This window comes from Eurosta solidaginis, chromosome 3, assembly GCF_040869045.1.
Source record: "Eurosta solidaginis isolate ZX-2024a chromosome 3, ASM4086904v1, whole genome shotgun sequence".
Classification (NCBI taxonomy): domain Eukaryota; kingdom Metazoa; phylum Arthropoda; class Insecta; order Diptera; family Tephritidae; genus Eurosta; species Eurosta solidaginis.
In genome coordinates, this window is record NC_090321.1 from 82,948,990 (window position 1) to 82,969,327 (window position 20,338).

At 36.3% G+C, this 20,338-nt stretch overlaps 1 long non-coding RNA gene across 1 annotated transcript; it reads right to left on the reverse strand.

The window, feature by feature from the left end:
• Positions 1 to 1,703: 1,703 nt before the first annotated feature.
• Positions 1,704 to 2,928, reverse strand: LOC137246491 (uncharacterized). Its single transcript, XR_010951517.1, has 3 exons — positions 2,799 to 2,928; positions 2,190 to 2,510; positions 1,704 to 2,115 (listed from the first exon to the last, which is right to left on the reverse strand). It is a non-coding gene; the product is annotated as an uncharacterized lncRNA (long non-coding RNA).
• Positions 2,929 to 20,338: the final 17,410 nt, after the last annotated feature.

The following is a 20,338-nucleotide window of genomic DNA, read 5'->3' on the forward strand; positions in this document are numbered from 1 at the left end:
GCAGGGTTAAACTCTAGTCAACTTTGACTGGAGTTTAAACTTCAACTGAAAAAACGGGGCCTAAATACTATATTATTTTTTCTAAATTCAAGTTTTTATTTATATTTTTATTTACAGGCTATCAAGACCAGCATAACAGGAAGGGTTAAATTTTAATTATATTCTAATCATATACCCCTTCGCATGATTGTAGCTGCACTCATATTGCCATGTTTTAAATGTTTTTTCGGGGGATACAATTTGTTTCATAATTTATAAATATATTTTGGTAGAAATATTGCCACCACAAATTTTAGAGGATTCTTTAGAAACAAACCTAAGAAGCGATGGAAACTCAACTGAGAGGACGGTTTTAATAAACAACTACTTCGAAAGGTACGTTTTAAATATAAATTGTATTTATTAAATTTTTAATTCAAGTTCTTTTTTTATATATATTTACAGGTTACCAAGTGCAGCCTAACAAGTTATCATGTACAGCGATCAAACAAAGAGCGTAGGAAATTTTCATTAAATTTCGTCAATAAAATTCTCCACTCCTATAATATCGGCAGTATCAGATGCAACTTTTATGAATTTTGTAGCCGAAGCTATGCAAACAAGTCAGAAAAACTTCGTGAAAAAATGCCATAATTTGAGAATAACAGGTTTTGTTTATTCGTTGTATGGAAGAAAATTAGCAACACCATCGGCGAAAAAAATTATCAAAATAAAGCAGTGGCCCACAGCGTTTTGAAACCTGCACTTCCTTGAAATTAAATTGAATGGACTACAAAACTGCATAAATTTTCGTAAAAATTTCTCAAATAATGGAATTTTTTCACGAAGTTTTTCTGACTTGTTTGCATAGCTTTGGCTACAAAGTTCATAGAAGTTGTTTTTTCAATCGAAGTCGCTATTCGTCGTGAAGAGCGGAGAATTTTGCTAACGAAATAGTTACATATCATTAGCTTAATTCACAAAGCCCATAACAAACAGATTTTGGAAACTGCTTTTTTTCGCTTAAAATTTGGTAATAACCAAAAGTACCGCAGTTACGCCTCTTTTAAAAAGTGAATGTGAAAAGAAAATGCTTTTTGATTCTCCTGTAACATTTTAAATTTGTTGTTTAGGGCCTTTGTGAATTAAGCTAATGATACAACTTTTATGAACTTTGTAGCCGAAGCTATGCAAACAAGTTAGAAATATATACAAGTTTCTATATTTAGATTTTTTTTTTTTGGCTTTATTTTTAAAGCTATTTTGACATTGAAGACATATTTTTCAATTAAGTTTTAAATTTAAGCTCAATAAAATTAATTTAAACTCATGTATTTTGAATGTTTCATAGGTTTCGAATTTATGTAAAAAAATTTTAAAAATTACTTAAACCGGTGAACGGTTTAAAATTTAGGCTTACCGTGAGGACAATTGGGTTTGAGAAGTTATAAATAGCGCTGGCATCCCGTCCAGGCCTACATATTGTGTAATGATGGATTTTTTTTCATGATAGTAGTAATTAGTGAAAAAGTTTGTTTTGTTTCAATTTATGCACTAAGTACTTATTGTTTGTTCACAGCAAGTCTAAATTGTATAATCCAATTTTTATTTAAATTTCTTTTAATATATTGTATCTCTTATGAAATTGTATCTCTTATGGACGAATAGTCATTTTATACGAAGCTGATGAAAGGTACAATTTCATTGAATAATTTACACTAACATTTACCATTACCAATTAAAAAGTGAATGAAAATAAAATGTTTTTTGCTTCTCCTGTAATATTTTAAATTTGTTATTTAGGGCCTTTGTGAATTAATCCAACTATATGTATGTATTCATATTGTAGATATAAATAGATATGCTTTGTACATTCAAACAGCCTTTTTTCTAAAATTTAATATTCAGTCTCGATTTTGCTCTAGTTTCTAAAATGTAAAATATACACTGGTTGCCACATAAAGAGAAACATTTTATTTTTAGAAAGAATTGCATAGCCATAGCTGAGTTTTTAAAACCAAGGCATTTTTTATATAAACTATAAGATAGGACATGAAGGAACACTTGTTGAACTATAAGAATAAGCCATACAGTCGTCGATAAATAACTTAAATAAATGAAAAAAAGATGAGTTTCCTGAAATGAGGATAATAAGAAATATAATAAAATGAGTATTGCATTGTTATCGTTACGGAATTCATTGTGCTTACATTAAATTATTGTTTCACTCTCTTCTGCTGCAGTTCGAGTTCTAGCAACTCATTTTTTAATTGTAGATTCATGAGCTCTTGCTGATGCTTTTCTTCTGCATGAAGTTTATCCAGCTCATGCTTCTCCGCTGCTCTATCGTTTTCACCCTTATAAAACTCCTGTTGCAGCATCAAAAGATTCAACTTCTCCTCTTCCATGCACCGTTTTCTGCTTGTTTTCTTCCCCACGCAGAGCTTTTCATTTTTCTTTTGTCGCAATTGGGTCGGGTTCCATGAAGCCCAATCGTGACCACTCTTCCCGCTCTCATCCAAATTAGTTGTCTGTAGAAAATATAAAATAGGTAAATTAGTGGCTAATAAATACTGCTTTGCGGCCATAGAAAAACATATTTCAGAAACTAGTAATTTACTGTTTTTCCCCCTAACCCCTCTTCTTAGTCCTTATACCTCTCCCTATGCCCTCTCCTTCTGCCTCTTACTAAACGTCCTGGTCGTTCCTCCCCCTCCTTTTTTTAACCAACTTAGCCCTGTACCTCTCCCATACCTGTGAATCTTCTACCAATCTACTTTTTTCCTAATATATTTGGATTTCTAAATATTATTTATCACGGTTTTAGGGAATCCATGAATTCCACGTATGCAAGCATGTAAAGAGGTCTCTACGAACTAGCCACCTCTTCACATGCATGTGAAATAGTATCACGAAATACACCAGAAGGCGTTGCACAGCAAGCGGCTACTGTAAAAATGTAAACAAACAAATAATCGTATTTAAATGTTCAATTAGCTCAATTCAAATAACTTACGTTTGATTTTTCATCTTCAATCGAGCCACTCACGCTCTCTACGGGCTCGTCCAATAAAATTTCTATATCCGCTAAAAGAAAGATCTCAAAAGTTTAGAATATACATGTGGATTCAAATGGCAAAAACTTACTCATATCAGCGTCATGCGGATTGCACATTCCAGACCCCGAAGTGTCTAGCATGGATGCAATCGTGACGGATAAGTTGTCGACTTTGCTTGAGGAAGTACCACCTCCAGTGCGGTATTGCTCCCTCTTCTCTGAGGCCAGCTCATTTTTGGCTTTGCGCTTTAAATTGTCGTACTTGTCCCTCAGCGCTTTCCACTCCCTGTGGACACCGGTTTTTGCTGCAAATTGCGCAGCTAAAGTTTGCCAACCCTCCTCTTTCTGCCGCCATGTCACTGCATCCGACTTCTTATTTTCTACAATGTGCTTGTAGTCTTCCACCAGATCTACAAGCACAATTTCCTCCGCTGGAGTAAAATTTTTTCCGCGCTTTTTAATTTTCGGTTTTTGTTCCATTATTTATTAAATAAACACACAACACAATTTTTTTTAATTTAATTTACTTGTTTTATAGCTGTTTTGACAGTTCACTTTCCTTCTGTTCGTAGCCCTGCCACCTTTTCATAATTATTAAACAGCTTTTTAAATGTGCGTTGAGAAAATGAAATGAAGTTTATCGTATCGACGAATTTATCCGCCGGTTGACTAATGTTCACTTTAGCAGGCACTCGAGAAAACGGCCCTTAGCCTATTTTAAATTTGACCAAAAAAACTCTATTTAATTATGTTAGGAAAAAGTAATTTAAATGCCACTGGGTATGTTGGATGAGTATTCGACTCACATACAAGAGGATTGGAGCCTTGGTGTGAGAAATAGCAAAATATGAAGTGAGTTAATGAGATATTTTCAAATCTGAACACTTTAAAATTTAAATAGAGCCTTTCGTTACTAGTTTAATATTAGTCAGAAAATGCTTATTGTAAACTAATATTCTTTCTGATTAGTTACTTTAATGTTTTACTGCAGAGCTGCTAGTGTTTGTGCAGTTGGTAAATTGATTTTTAATTGGCATTGTATTTCATTGGTCTGTGAATAAATTTGTTAGAAAATTTTCAACCAAATAAAAAGCAGATTGAACTTCACAGTAGAGGTTTGCAAAAAAATATATCAAAAAATTTCCAAAAAAAAAAAAATTCTTTAAATTTAGGCAAATTTCAATTAAATAAGTAAAAGTTTCTTATTATACTCAGTTGAGCAGAGCTCACAGAGTATATTAAGTTTGATTGGATAACGGTTGGTTGTACATATATAAAGGAATCGAGATAGATATAGACTTCCATATATCAAAATAATCAGGATCGAAAAAAAATTTTATTGAGCCATGTCCGTCCTCGTCCGTCCGTTAACACGATAACTTGAGTTAATTTTGAGGTATCTTGATGAAATTTGGTATGTAGGTTCGTGAGCACTCATCTCAGATCGCTATTTAAAATGAACGATATCGGACTATAAACACGCCCACTTTTTCGATATCGAAAATTTCGAAAAACCGAAAAAGTGCGATAATTCATTACAAAAGACAGATAAAGCGACGAAACTTGGTGGATGAGTTGATCTTATGACACAGAATAGAAAATTAGTAAAATTTTGGACAATGGACGTGGCACCACCCACTTTTAAAAGAAGGTAATTTAAAACTTTTGCAAGCTGTAATTTGGCAGTCGTTGAAGATATCATGATGAAATTTGGCAGGAACGTTACTCCTATGACTATATGTGCGCTTAATAAAAATTAGCAAAATCGGAGAAGGACCAAAAATTTTTTTTTAAAGTAAAATTTTAACAAAAAATTTAATATCTTTACAGTATATAAGTAAATTATGTCAACATTCAACTCCAGTAATGATATGGTGCAACAAAATACAAAAATTAAAGAAAATTTCAAAATGGGAGTGGCTCCGCCCTTTTTCATTTAATTTGTCTAGGATACTTTTAACGCCATAAGTCGAACAAAAATTAACCAATCCTTTTCAAATTTGGTAGGGGCATAGATTTTATGGCGTTAACTGTTTTCTGTGAAAATGGGCGAAATCGGTTGATGCCACGCCCAGTTTTTATACACAGTCGTCCGTCTGTCCTTCCGCATGGCCGTTAACACGATAACTTGAGCAAAAATCGACATATCTTTAATGAACTTAGATCACGTGCTTACTTGAACTCACTTTATCTTGGTATGAAAAATGAACGAAATCCGACTATGACCACGCCCACTTTTTCGATATCGAAAAATGAAAAAAATGCCATAATTCTATACCAAATACGAAAAAAGGGATGAAACATGGTAAGGTAATCGGATTGTTTTATTGACGCGAAATATAACTTTAGAAAAAACTTTATAAAATGGTTGTGACACCTACCATATTAAGTAGAAGAAAATGAAAAAGTTCTGCAGAGCGAAATAAAAAACCCCTAAAATCTTGGCAGGTATTACATATATAAATAAATTAGCGGTATCCAACAGATGATGTTCTGGGCCACCCTGGTCCCCATTTTGGTCGATATCTGGAAACCGCATTCGCATATACAACTACCACCACTCCCTTTTAAAATTCTCATTAATACCTTTAATTTGATACCCATATCGTAAAAACGCATTCTAGAGTCAACCCTGGTCCACCTTTATGGCTATATCCCTAAATGGCGTCCACCTATAGAACTATGGCCCACTCCCTCATAAAATACTCTTTGGTGTCTTTCATTTGATACACATATCATACAAACACATTCCAGGGTTTCCCTCGGTTCATTTTCCTACATGGTTGTTTTCCCTTATGTTGTCACCATAGCTCTCAACTGAGTATGTAATGTTCGGTTACACCCAAACTTAACCTTCCTTACTTGTTTTTGTATTAAATTTTACATCTGAAAATTTGAGAGAAAAGTTTTCTTCAATTTCTTTATTTAAGGAAAGGTAGGTAGGTATATTGGATGCGACCAAGTTCACTCAAATAGCAAATAAAAAGCCTTGTTGATGCCGTTTTAACCTACTGAGTAATACGTCGGATATGGTGTAGTACAGCAGTATTTAAAGTCTCTATTTCCAATAATCCACGCAGTTTTTCCAAAAAGGAGCTGCCAAAGGATCTTAAGTATGTTTTAGCACGAACCGGCCATTTGCACAAAAAATATTTCAGACTCTCTCTTGTCTTTTCAAGGTCTGTAGTGGTCATTATGCCGATGATCCATATTTTGCCCATGCGTGCTTAAAGCCCAATAACTCCATAACTCTATAAGTTTGCGCCTGCGAGCTCTAGATCTAAGCAGTAGAGTCATTGTCCTCCTTTCATCGTGGTCTGGCCATGTAACTCTTCAAATCTTATGACACGTGGTGCTCTTCCACATTTGCTGATCTTCGTTCATGTAAAAATTCCAAGCTTTCCATCTAGCTACCCCACTACGCCTACTCCCAGCGCATCAGTCATCTCCAACCATTCCTTCGATTCTCCTATGTCCCGGAACCCGGATAATCGATATTTCCAGGGAGTCGGTATGTTGCAGCTAGCGCATTTATTGCTGCTTGGCTGTCAGAAAAGATATATACTTCGGCAGTTATATTCCGGACCTCGAATTATTTGCAGGTATGACGAATCGCAAGAACTTTTGCTTAAAACACAATCCAGTATGACGAGATTTTGAATGACGAAGAAATGTCTAAGGAATGCGCCCCAAAATGCCTTTTATGAGTATCTTTCCAGCACCCAGGCGTAGAAAGCGATGCAAGCCTCCCTAACCAGCAATCCCGCTACTGTGGTCGTCTTTTCGACTTTGGAATGAAGATAGCCAAATAAAAATACTTGATGGAATATTTCTCACAATATTTACATGTACGAATAAATTTAGTGCATAATAGAACTCAACTGTAATGCACTCAACTGTGCACCTCGACAAGAGATCCACGGCCTAGACAGTTACACCATTTAAATTCTTTTTTAAAATTTCTCCATTTTAAAGAAAATTTTTCCAATAACGAAGGGAAAAAATAAATCAATTTTAATGAAAATTTCTTGTATAGATTTAGAGAAGCTTTTCTATGGCAAAATATCATACCACATTTTTTCTTATTTTAATAGCTATTTTGGTCGAATTTAAGAAATTATTTTTTTTCAGTGGGAGATTCAAAAAAAATTAATATTGTCGTAATATAGCATTGCTTGTCCTCACAATTTTTTCTCTTAGCCGTCTATTTTTCGCACACATGTGTTTCAATTTAACTGGGTATCCTTGTTATGAGTGATTGGGGAAAAAAAGTAAAGTCCCTACAAAAAAAAAGATTTGTAAAAAATTTTAAAGCATTGAAATAAATAAAAGACAAATCTAATTGTTACTCAGATTCATGAGCATAATTTCCACACCGTCGCGCACAGACAATATTCATTCACATAAAATCAATAACATAGCAAAAAGGGCAAAAAGCAGGGAATCCGTATTTTACTTCCACTTTTTTTAAAACAATATCCACCTAAGAAAATAAAATAAAAAATGTACAACTAAAAAAAAATGTACAACTAAAAAAAATGTATAGAAAAAAACATATATGTAATACTCTTATATTGCTAATAGAAAATGCTCGCAATGTGTTTTAGATGCGAAATCAAAGCAAGACAGCCTATAAAATTCTTGTGATTGTAGCAGCATAAATGTGACAAGGAAAAACTTAAATTTTGGTACATTCGATTATTGAATACAAAAACATGTAAACAGCAATATATCGGCACTCTGATGTTTGGGAATATACTTAGATTTTTGTAGCAATATAGGAGTATTACATATATGGAAAAAAATAAATACGCACCAACCAAAATTTTTTTAGAAATCATTCTTTTATTACTTAGTACAAAATTAGTAAAAGAATAATTATTTTTGGAAATAGACAAATCCTGTAACTGGAATATAATTATCGCAAAATAGAAGCAAACAATATGTTTCTACGTATAAACAACCCTTTACATCTTTTCAAAAAGTTCCAATTTTTATTCTGAAAATTACAATTAATATTCAGAAAGTTACAATTCATATTCAGATTTCCATTTCATATTCAGAAAGTTACAATTAATACTACGAAAATTATAATTCATATTCAAGAAAACTTCAGTGTACGGTTGAAAATGTATGTTGGTCGCCGCGGGGTGGTGGTAGCATGCTCCGCCTACAACACCGAGGGCCCTGTATTTTTTATACGATCCACATTTATTGTAAGAAATTAAAATAAAACCGGCAAGTTGCTATATTTGTATAATTTCTTGTGCAAATTTATGTTTTAATTTTTTTTTACATTTGTTGTTGGAAAATAAGGATTTACCAAACCCCCTGAAGATGCTTATAGCCATTAGCGAAACGTCAGGTGTAATAGTGAAATAGATATTTTATTTGCACTAGAACGAAAATAAGTTCGGAATAGTCCACGTTTTCGATAACATTCGCAAAAGTAAACCTTCATTCGTGGATAACTCACAAAGAAATGATTTATCTTTTATGTATTCGTTATTCGAATAAATTTTTCTCAACTAAACCATGTTCAATGTAGCAAGTGTACTGCGTCTGGAACCATATCCCCAATGTTGAACACAGTATAGGCAATATAGCCTAATATAAAGTCCATTATCTCTATCCATCTCCTTCTTCTATCCCACTATTTCTCCCTCACCCTCCTACTCCCACTCTGCTTTCAAACACGACGAAATTGGAAAGTCTCCTGTATCAGAATTGTAAGTTTCTGAATATGTAGGAATGAAAATGAAACTTCTAAATATGAAATTTAACTTTCTGAATATCAATTGCAACTTTCTGAATTTAAACTGAAAAAGGAGTACATAACCACCGCGTATATTTCCCCACATATGATACGTGATCGAGTGCCGTTTTTTAAATCAAAATAGCTCCGAAAGGGTGCATCCGATTATTGAAATATGTGAACTAGGGACAGCGCGTATACTATATTTATAATAAACTGTTATTTTTTTAATAATTGGATAGTTTGCAATCCGTGATCGTATGTTACGATTCTATAGCTGAGTTTCGTAAGTGTTCCGTACAAAAATATATTTATTATTATTTTTTTTTTCAAACATAGTCCATAATAACTTTTTTGTTTTAATAAACTTTCATATTTTTAAAGGAAAAAAACTGGTAAAATCAACTGAGCTGTTGAATCAGCTTCGTACAAACTGTTGATTTTAAATTAACCGTGCTCACAGGCAAATCCACGAAAAAATTCATTAAATGAAAGTCACAGCTCTGTCAAAAATAAATACAAATAAACAACTTTGATGCTCCTTTTTCACCCCCAGTAGGTTAGGGGGCTTAGAATATACCCGCTGTAGGTATGCCTGTCGTAAGAGGCGACGAAAATACTGCAACGAATTCTGGGGATCTCTGATACTTTTACTGTTGAATAAAATACTCCAATATTCAGTATTGCAAACTGGTCTATATTTAGATTACTTTGGGAGTAGTACTTCACAATTATACTTCACAACCAATAGCGTGTTTAAATCAAAACTGACTAGTTATTACTCAGCTTGCGCTGCTTTTATACTCTCGGTTTCCTCGATCACCCATTTCGCCTAAGGTCTAGTAATTTCGCGAACAGTTGTATCTCATGCTTGGTAATTTAGTTATATGCGTGTGTATGTGAGTAAGAACTTCGGCTGATGACTATATCTGTGTATGTGAGATATCTCTTCGTTGCCTTGTACATAAGTATTGATAGCTTTAATGTGTACATGTTCATAAGACAATACAAAATTGATTGAAATAGTTGTGTAGCGCAGCCCTCAAGGGGTTGCCAACACAATTTATACATCTAAACTATTGATGGATCTAGGGGTGGGAGGACGTTGTGGTCATACCAAATCGTTCCCGAGATTGTCGGGCTAGTACCTTTATGGTGCTTGTTTCCGAAACGTACCGGATCTGCATCAGGCAAAGGACCATCAACATCGCTAGCATTCCCCAAGGCCTTCGGGAAGTGTCCTTATCGCTACAACAACAACAACAACAACGACAACATGCTCCTTTTTCCAGGCCTTGATCCCGGGATTTTTGGTATGGTAGGCGTAGCTCGCTACTGTGATAAGCGCCTATCTCTTTGGCATTAACCTAACATTTTTAATGTCTCTCTAAAAATATCAATGAAAACTGATAAAATATAAGAAATTTCTCTTAAAACAGAAAAATAAGTTATGTTGACTAAAAATCTGTGATTTTTACAGAATATTGTTAACTTGAGATCAACAGTTTTTCATCTGTTGAATTGACCTACAAGTTTGTCCTCTTCACAAAGTCTCTATTGAATTAACCAAAACAAGAAACTTGGTTTGATTTAACTCGTACTTTTTGATTTTTTTTTTTTTCAAATATTATAAGTTTTGCTGAAATTTCACCGACTCAATGTAACCACAAGATCCGGAGATTTTTGCTGTCCCCAACCTATTTATGCTGATATTAGACCTTTCACATGCAATTTTTTTTTTTTTTATTTAGGCACATAACACACAATATTAATGCACTAAACAGTCATAGTTTGTCTTCTGTTTAGGTCTGAAACTAAAAAAATGCGTGCGATTTCTTTCGCACTAAACGTGGAATGCTCCCAATACATTAAGCTGGAGCGATTCTGCCACCTATTTGATGAGGCGTATGGAATGAGAGACCTATTACTTGTACTCAGGTTAGGTTGTATTGGCTGGACCTCATATAGACTGAACGAGTCCATAGTGTTACCAGCGCGGCACTACCCGCTCCGAGATTGAAATGTAGGTGCTGTCTGCTGATTCTTCTACATCATCCTCGATGGGAAATATGCATCTAGAAATACTTCAAGGGACTCTTCACTACTACGTGACCATCCCCGTTCAATCTCTTAATTGATGCCTGGACTATATTTCCTCTAGCTAGGACTTTCCTTAACCGCGCTGTTTTGGATCTCTTCGCCTAATGGATTTTTCGCTTGTAGATCCCCAAGAGATTCCCGTACTCGTCCATGCAGGCTTGGGTTTCCGCGACATTTGGCAGCTGGAACATTTCTTTTAACTGTCCCCTAAGAGGACCCAGCTCCTTTCTCCAGAATGACGGCTTTGTTCTGAATTTTCTAAGGAGACACTGTCATATGCGTCTTTGATAGGAAGTTACCCCCTTTAGGGGGACGCTGAAGCTGATATACGCATGGTCTGAGAAGGATGGAGATTGTCCAGAACTCTCCAATCATACCTTGATATATCAAGTTCAGAGCACAATATAATATCAAGAACATTGCTTGTTGTTGGACAAACATATGTAGGAGCATAACACCCGTAGATACTCACCTCTATCATTTGTATTGCCTCCTTCCCATGCATTATAGTCCGCATTTGCATCCGCGCCTATGACCAACCGCCCTTAGCGCCATTCCTCTTCTATTAGCCCCTTTCAACTCCCCGGTAGTACCCTCGCAGTATGGGCCTTATTGCAGGATGCTAGATCAAATGTCTGCTTATTTTTTTGCTTGACGGTTACCACTGCGAGGTCCTTAATAGTAAAATTAGGCAGCGTATATGAATGCAGCTGTTTCCTTACCGGCTCACATCCTTCCTTCCGAGTGCGAGTAGGATATGACAAATCCGCACGCGATGAGCCCCAAAATATTTCCTTTAGGAGAGCCATGGCTCCTGGAGCGCCACGTAAAACGAACCATCCTCAAGTGTTAGTCCGCTCCACGCTACCTTATGCGTTGGAGGTTCATCTGTAAAACTTGCAGCACCATTGCGCTAATTGTTGTACTCCTGCACCTTTATCATTACATATATGTCCTCCTTTTGCCTTTTTGGTTCAAGGCTTTCGAGGGCTCGAAGTGGAGCGTTACCGCTTTTTGCATGTTATGATTGTTATTTTGGGGCTGCTCGAGGCGTAAATGCTGTGTTGGATGTCCCTTTGTAAGACTCAGAGCACAATTCAGCTCTTTGTCAAAACCTAGCACCTTTGTGATAGCATCCGCGTGGTCCTCTTTCCCCTATTTTGAGGGTTCGAGGTCCTTTTGAATCTCGGACCCTTCTACCGTGTTAGGATCTTTACCCTTGACACTTTTGTTCCCGAATTTCAAATAAATTTTGCCTGCTCCCCAGGAAATTTTCCAACGCTCCGAGTGTTGTATGTTCTTGGATTAACGATATAAACACTCCCCAAAGGTTTTGGGCAGTGTTGTCGATGTTGATGGTCCTTTCTACGGATATAGATTTGGTATGTTCCGGTAACATGGACCATTAAGGGCGACCATCTCGGGAACGATTAATATGACCACACTAAACCTTCCAGGCCATTGCGTCTCCTGGCTACAAAACATTATATATGCACACTCCGCAGAATAACCTGGATTATGGGGTTGGCAGTTCTTGGTCACCGACATCCCGCTGAACTCCTATGAGGCGGGAGGGCGTAGATACAAGCCTATAATCCGCTCGGCCACATAGTCGGGCGCTATGAAGTTTTGTTACGGTCTGCTGTTATGGTCTACGGTTACGGTCCACTTGGGAGCGTTTTCGTGCGAACACACCTAGTGACTGGTGATGGGGCGAAAGTTGCGATACAAAAGTATCGAAAACAAGAAAAAGACAGATCTGCGATTACTACCGAAAATTGCCACGAGTTTCCGGAAAAGTGTGATTGGCTTCAGCTGAAATTTGTGGCGGCCCGGCAATTATAAAAAGGATCGTGTAACATCTGTTGGCACAACTTCAACAGCCAGGCGCCAACTGCTTCATTAACATTATTGCTACATTAACTACACATCCCCACTTATATTCAGGTGAGTTTCCGGAAAATTGTGATTGGCTTCAGCTGAAATTTTTGGCGGCCCGGCGATTATAAAAAGGATCGTGTAACATCTGTTGACACAACTTCAACAGCAAGGCGCCAACTGCACACCCCCACTTATATTTAACTAATCGCAAAACACCCTAGCCGGCTGTGCACATATTCAAGCGAGTATTGTGGAAGAACCAAAAGACTGCAACGAGGAATTGCAGGCCGATTCCTTAACCCAACTACTAGAAGAACAAACAGGTGGTAATAAACCTTATCACGGTTGTGTCGTGTTGACACAAGCTCAACGTATATAATATCCAGTGAAGTAGGTCGGCGTTTCACAGTCACACTTAGTGCGGAAAGTACTAGTGATTCCGATTCGGATGCGTACGGCACTAAATTAAATGTTGATGAGAACCATTGCTATCCGAAGATAAACCCCTTTCTCTACGCTTACGAAGTACACTACCACCTTCGGAAAAGCGTTCGACACTAATTCCGCCTCCAGGGCCAGCAGTACGCCGCCGCGTAATACACTTAACGCCAAAATTACCAAGTCACCCAGATCGTAAGCAAGAAGTTTTATCACCACCAGGTTCACTCAATTACCTCGGACCAGAGCGCAACAACCACCAACAGTACCAACACCAACCTGCAACGACAACTATAACGGCAGAGCCAACGCCAAGGGCCTGCAACCTGACTTGGGTGAGTTCGTTCCGGCTACGGACAACAAATTTTTTTCCGACCTTTAAATTTAATTACTTATGATAGATTGAGTAGGTAATACTATTTAAGATATACTTATAATTATGTATGTACATGAGCAGTAAGGGGGGGGGGGGGGGGGGGGGGGGGGGGGGGAACAGCCAGTCAGAATTTTGGAAGTGTATCAGGAAGTTGATTAAAAAACGCTCAGATGTAAAGTGTTCCTTGTATTCGAAGATCAATGTACCGTCGGGAGAAGGGTGTACCCCGGTTGGGAATATTCCTGAATAACCATTTGCAAGCCACATTTTCTTTTCCCCTTTATTCGTTTTATCATCATATTTGCTATGACATTCCATTAGCTTACACAATATTTTTTTTTTTCGTATTCAACCACAATTATCAATCTTATAAAATGTGTTTTGAAATCATTTGGGAATATGCTTTTTTCGTATTCAACCACAATTATCAATCTTATAAAATGTGTTTTGAAATCATTTGGGAATATGCTTACGATTCATTTTTCCATCATATGTAGTGCGTAATCCAATATTATATTATAAACGTATTTCCTCAGCGGATGAAAGTGTCAGGAAGCTCGAAGGTGAGCTAATTAAAACCTCAGGTAATTGCCGAGAGCTAACCGGAACGAGGTTCACACACGACTACAACATCCAACGTTGTCTATGGTCATCCTCTTGAATAATGGTAGTGTGATGTTTTAACAAGCATAGCCCATGTGGGATGTTGAAGCCGGAGCATATCGAGCTTAAATTACCAGCGGTTCAACCCCATCGGAGCTTCCGTACCACGGTTTCATACACTGCAACCTTTTTCTTTTTTTTGACGACGTCTCGGCATAAATGCTGTCGGACATCGTAGTCTAGGAGCGGCATCCACATTTCTTTTAAACATATTTTTGTATAGCCATAATTATTATTATTTTTTTTACTCATTTATTGAGAAGTGTGAGCATAAGAAGGCGATCGGATTGTCAATGAATAGTTGGTTCCGATTGTTTAACTAAATCGATATTTAGCTGCAAGGAATAATCAAGACGTATTGATACGGAAGTAAATTCGTCATCCAGATGCTGGGTGGGTACGAACTCCATTTAAGAATGCTCATGCATAAAAGTTAAAGGCGTGAACTAGGGCCATTATATACGCGTAATTAACTACGGCATAACCGATTTGAAATCTCGGATTATTCATTTTTAAACTAAGGTTAGCATAGTTAAAGAATTAATGTCAGCGGCTGAAGCATCATAAGCTTATTAGTGCGTAAATACATACGAACTTTAAACGTAGACTAGGAATAAAAAGAGTACTTAAATGTTTTTGAGAAGAATAAGAAGCGTAAGTAAGCTTAAAATCTATAGCACTTGCGTTGTTCGCATATATACGGATATGCATACATACATGAAATTACATACATAAAAGTGCATATGTTCATAGACATGCGAACCTTATTATAACTAATAGTAAAAGTAGGCAATTTAAAGACAGTTTCTGAAGCGGTCACACACCGATACAAATAAATATTACGACCTAAATAATTAGTCGTATTTGTTCAGACACATTTTTTTTGCGGATAGAATAAAATTAAAATACAGTTCAATAAAATTAAGCTAAATATACAAAAGAAAAAAAAAAATGAAATAAACTATAATAAAATAAACTAAGATACAACAATTTTTTTTGTTTTCTACTCTTCCGCCCCTTTATTAGTTATTAATAACTGTACTTACCCATAAGCTTACAACTAAAATCTACAGCTAAAAGCGTACAATAAGAATTATTCTCTGTTTTGCTAGTAGAATAGATGAAAAATCTAAATGAATTTTTGTAACCATTTTTTTCCTTAATGTATCTTAAATAAATTGTACTATAAATGGGAATGCTGACTTCCATATTTATTTAGAAGGCATAGGGTAATACATGCAAGGGACCACCGAAAAATAGGTGCATCGTTGGCCATGGATTTGAGGGTGGGAAGGGCACCGGGCGTCGCAACACCACCCGCTGCGCCCCAAGTTATATTCGGCCCTTTTTGTTTCTCTTATTTTAATTTTCAGCGTTTTTTTTGCCTTTCAGCGTTAGTAACCGGCCATGTCCGGTTAGGTAAAATTTTTTTTTTGCTGTTATTTCTTTTTGGATTTTTAGTAGGAGTCATATGGAGTCATATGAAGTCAATTTACCTGTGGTATACGAGACATGATCGCAAACTATTTTTACACAAACAATACTTATTAAACTGTAAAATATATTATACAAATAATTCATTATGGACCTTTTTACTACTATCTGCGAAAAGTTAACATGTGTCATATATCCGAATTACAATGTTAAATATTGTAACGAATTTACTGTAATTCCCCTTATTTGCAATCTCCTGCCAACGTTCGTATCGCTAAGCTGTTGAATAAATAACTCCAATATTGAATAATGGAAAAATGGCCTTTATTAAAGTACTTCAAAATAACACTTATACTTTGCAACTAGCTGACTTAATAACCAAACTGATTGATAGCTCAAATGAAACTGAATTTCAAAATAATACTGCTATTGCTCGCTAGATAGCGTCTTAATCGACACTGCCCATACCGCCTCTACCGCTGATGCTTTTATACTCTGTGATTTCCTCGTGGCATCTTCTAGGCGCTTCCAGAATTTTACTTAGTTAGTTATAAATTTCTCACCTACAACTACAGATGTATAATTTCTCATTTGAATAATACTTGCACAAATTATTGCCCTCTCTTGTGACAACTGAGATAAGATATATGCATGTGTTTGTGCATTGCTTCTCCGCTGCTCGTATACGTGCATGGTCCATATGTGTAGACGCAATTATTGATTCGTTTATGTAGATACATAATGATTGAATTCTTGATGTGAATTCACGTCACTGCTTAGCATCGGCTTAGAGATAGCAGCACCCCTTAGTTATGCTAATATTCGTAACACTGTCCTCCACCTAAGTCTGATCGTCCCGATCAGACAAATCTCTCAATCTAAACGCTGCTAGCATCGCCAAATGTACCACTCTTCTATTTCCCAATTGCTTGTATGCGGTAGATGCCATCACTGGTCCTCTTCACAACTCTGTACGGGCCTTCCCAACTGCACCGATATTTGGATGGAACACCTTTCCGCCGGTGAGGGTTGTATAGCAGTACCAAATCTCCCGCCAAGAAACCTTTCGAATTATTGTTCTCATCGTACCTGTGTTTCATCGTCCTGCTCAATACCCTGGTTCGTTCGTTCACACTCTGTTGTTTGGCCAATGAAATATTTCGTAGAGCTTGCGCTGGACGGATTTGCTTTGCATAATCAGTATCGTTCCGACGCTTCACAACAGTAGTGTGCTCTAGCTTGAAACCACACTTGCATTCTTTCTGCGAAATTCTTTCCTTCGTTTTAGTACGTGCGTTAGGGCTTTTCAGTGCCAGTGTTTCTCTCACAGGTACCTTCGGTTTTGATTTGTTTGGCCCATTCGTTCCATCAACCCTTGCCCGATCTGCGCCTTTGACTTTCGTGGTCTTTGTCAAGCCTTTTCCACTAGTACTCGATTACTACTGAACCCTTTCTGCAAACTGAAGTTAAGTGGTATATCTTGGTTCTTATGACGCATCACCCTTCTCTGCATATCGATCTTGATGTCATGGTCAACCAAGAGGTCCACTCCCAATATGACTTCATCAACGATCTCCGCCACAGGGAATTTGTGTAGAACTGAGACCTTTCCAATCGAGACTTCACATACCACTTCTCCCTGGACTTGGTTATACTCGCCAGCGACTGGACGCAACCTTGCTCCAGGTAGCGGTTTTACTCTCCTGTTAACCAAGTCAGATCGGATTAAGGAATGAGATGTGCCAGTATCTACAGTCAGTACACACTCCTTGCCATCCAGCTTTCCTTTGACGGCAAGACTGCTCGATTTTCTTCCAATTTCCGACACAGATATCACAGGGCATTCAATCGATGGGGCAAGTTTTCGTTCTTTACATCTGATACGCTCTTGTTCATCTCCTCCAGCTTTGCGTTTACGGCCACCCAAGTTGGAACTCCAGGACCAAGATCGCAATGACGTGCAATGTGACCGGGCTTTCCGCATTTGAAGCATTTGATAACTCCGGCATTTTTCTGTTGTGATCCCTTCAGTGCTTCCAAAATTGTGTCTACCCAATCTGGTCTTTCCACTTCCACGCGATGAGCTTTGTATGCGAGCTTACTCAAAAGTGACGCTGTTTCCTGAGTCAGTGCGTGGGATACCGTTTCAGCAAATGTTAGTTTTGGATTCGCATATGTAGCCCACATAACATAGTATCATTTGATTTCTTCATAATTGCCACAAAGTTAGGTTATACCCTAGAGATCATGATTTAGTAAAAGTTATATCCTGAAGCATTTGACAATTACACACTTCAATTTCAGTGGTTACAGTTATCGAAGAGTTACCGATCTGTTTGCTGATATCAGCTTACTATCGATTTACAATCGAAAGCTGTCGACTATTTATCAAAAGTTTATAGATATTATGGCGAATATTAACAGTTTCGATACGTCACTATAAATAAAACAATAGCAAAGCAAGCAGATGATAGAGAAAACAGCCTCACATACATGCACAAAGCAACAAATAGCGAATATTACTCAGCCATATACACACCCATGCATCAGGGATGATAAATGATTTTTTTCATTTTGTACAAAATCATCCAAAAATATACCAAAAGTTTTCGAATGCGAATTTGAACCAAACTAGAGTTATATTCTGCGTTTTTAGGAAGGACACTTTCTAACACAAACTAAAGGTAGTATAACAGGGAAATATGATTTTGAAGAAATACTTTTCCAGTAAAAATAATAAAAGAAGTTTATCGATTGAAGCGTACAATTATATACATATATAAAAACATTTCTTTATTAAGCACCAGTAAGGAACATAAAATTAATATTTAAAAAAAATAACAGCTCCTTTCAATGCAGAAACATTTCATAAAAACATTTTAGGTACAAAAGATTTAGATTTCGAACTCATGTTTCAAACACTACATTAACAATCTTCTTGTTTTAGTTCTTTCAATACCTTAGTTGACAAAAAGCTTTTTTCGTATCTATATTATGACAACTACTGCTATCTGATTTCATCAAGTCATTAGTTTTTTATTAGATTTGAAAGTGTGTTTATTTGAAGTCTATTTCTACACTTAGTTTTAATTAAATTTTGTATAGAAAATATCCTTTCTACGTTTGTGGATGAATGTGGAATCGACAACATGCCTTGCACTATTCCATAAATATTGGAAAACATTTGCGCATTTCATTCATATTTAACTAATTTAAATTCTTCAATTTTTAAGGCGTTCTCTACTAAATCTCCAAATTCAGAATTAATTTTCTCTATTTTATCAGATTTCGGAAACAAGTCCATAACTAGAGAGACTATACTATTTGTTTCACCGCTTAAAATAATTTCTGGTGAAAGCTTTGCAGGCCACAGCAAATTAATAAATTAAATTTACTTTCTTTAATAAAGTACTACAAAATTGTGTATAAAATTGTTTAGCACAGCTCTTAAATATGAGTACGTCATCTTTTTCGAAAGGGTTGTTTGATAGAATAATATCCATATTAACACCGCAGTAAACTTCATCTGGGGTTAAGTGATTACCGTAAAGATTTAAATAATACTTGAGGACATCCATTGCTCTAGAATTCTATCTATGACTGCTTGTCTAGAAACCCACCTTGTGGGGGCGTACTGTAGTATAACATGCATTTCTTTACCGAAATGTTCTTGAAAAACTCTGAAAGTCTGCCCTCCTAAGGGCAAAAATGATAGTTTATGTCTTTTATAATGTATCAATTTTGTTGGAAAATACAGTACAAGCGGCCATTGAAGCTAAATTTAAAATGCAAATTTGGAACATCTTGCTTCAGCCTTGCTTGCACTCCGCTTTTTGCTCCGATCATAACCGAGCAATTGTCGGCAGGGAAACCAATCATTTTTTCAAGTGGTATTGAATGGTCTTTCAAAGATTTAATAGTGGCCTTTTTGATGTACGTATATCAGCCGTTTCATCTATTATTAGAGAGTAATAATTCTTCTGACAAAATGTAATTATGGATTTGTAAATTTTTTGGTCCTGATATTTGAGTTATTCAGGGCTGTTATGGAATCCAAGTTGGTTTTGCGTTTTGTCGGAATTACAAATAAATAATCGGGCCTGTTCTGGATTTCGATTCCGACCAATTTATTCGGAATCGAAATGGATTGGTGTTCTCAATTTCGATTCCGACCAAAAATTATCGGTTTGAAAAGTATTGCCTCTAAGTAGTCGGAATGAAAATTAATTGGCAGATTATACACAAATGTTGCGATATTTGTCTTTCAAATAATTTTTTTTAAATTCTTCATTTTATTTGGAAGAGTTGTGTGTATTTTTTGTTTAAATTTGAGTTAAATTGGCATAATAAATCTTTCTTTAAAAACTTCTATCAAGAAATCTATTAGGCAAACAAATCGATGCTGATCGAAATGAAGTCGACCTGTTCTGAATTCCGATCCAGCGCAGTTTTACGATTCGCACGCACAATAGCACGTATTCTTGCGTCCTGCGCATCAAAAACCATATCTGCAGGCATTTTTTAATTAAAATAAAATTTTTATGATACTTAAACCAAAACACATAAACAAAAACAGCTGATTAAAACTGGTTACCGAATCGGAATGAAAACGATTCGAAATCGACTTCGAATCGATTTTTTACAATCGGAATTG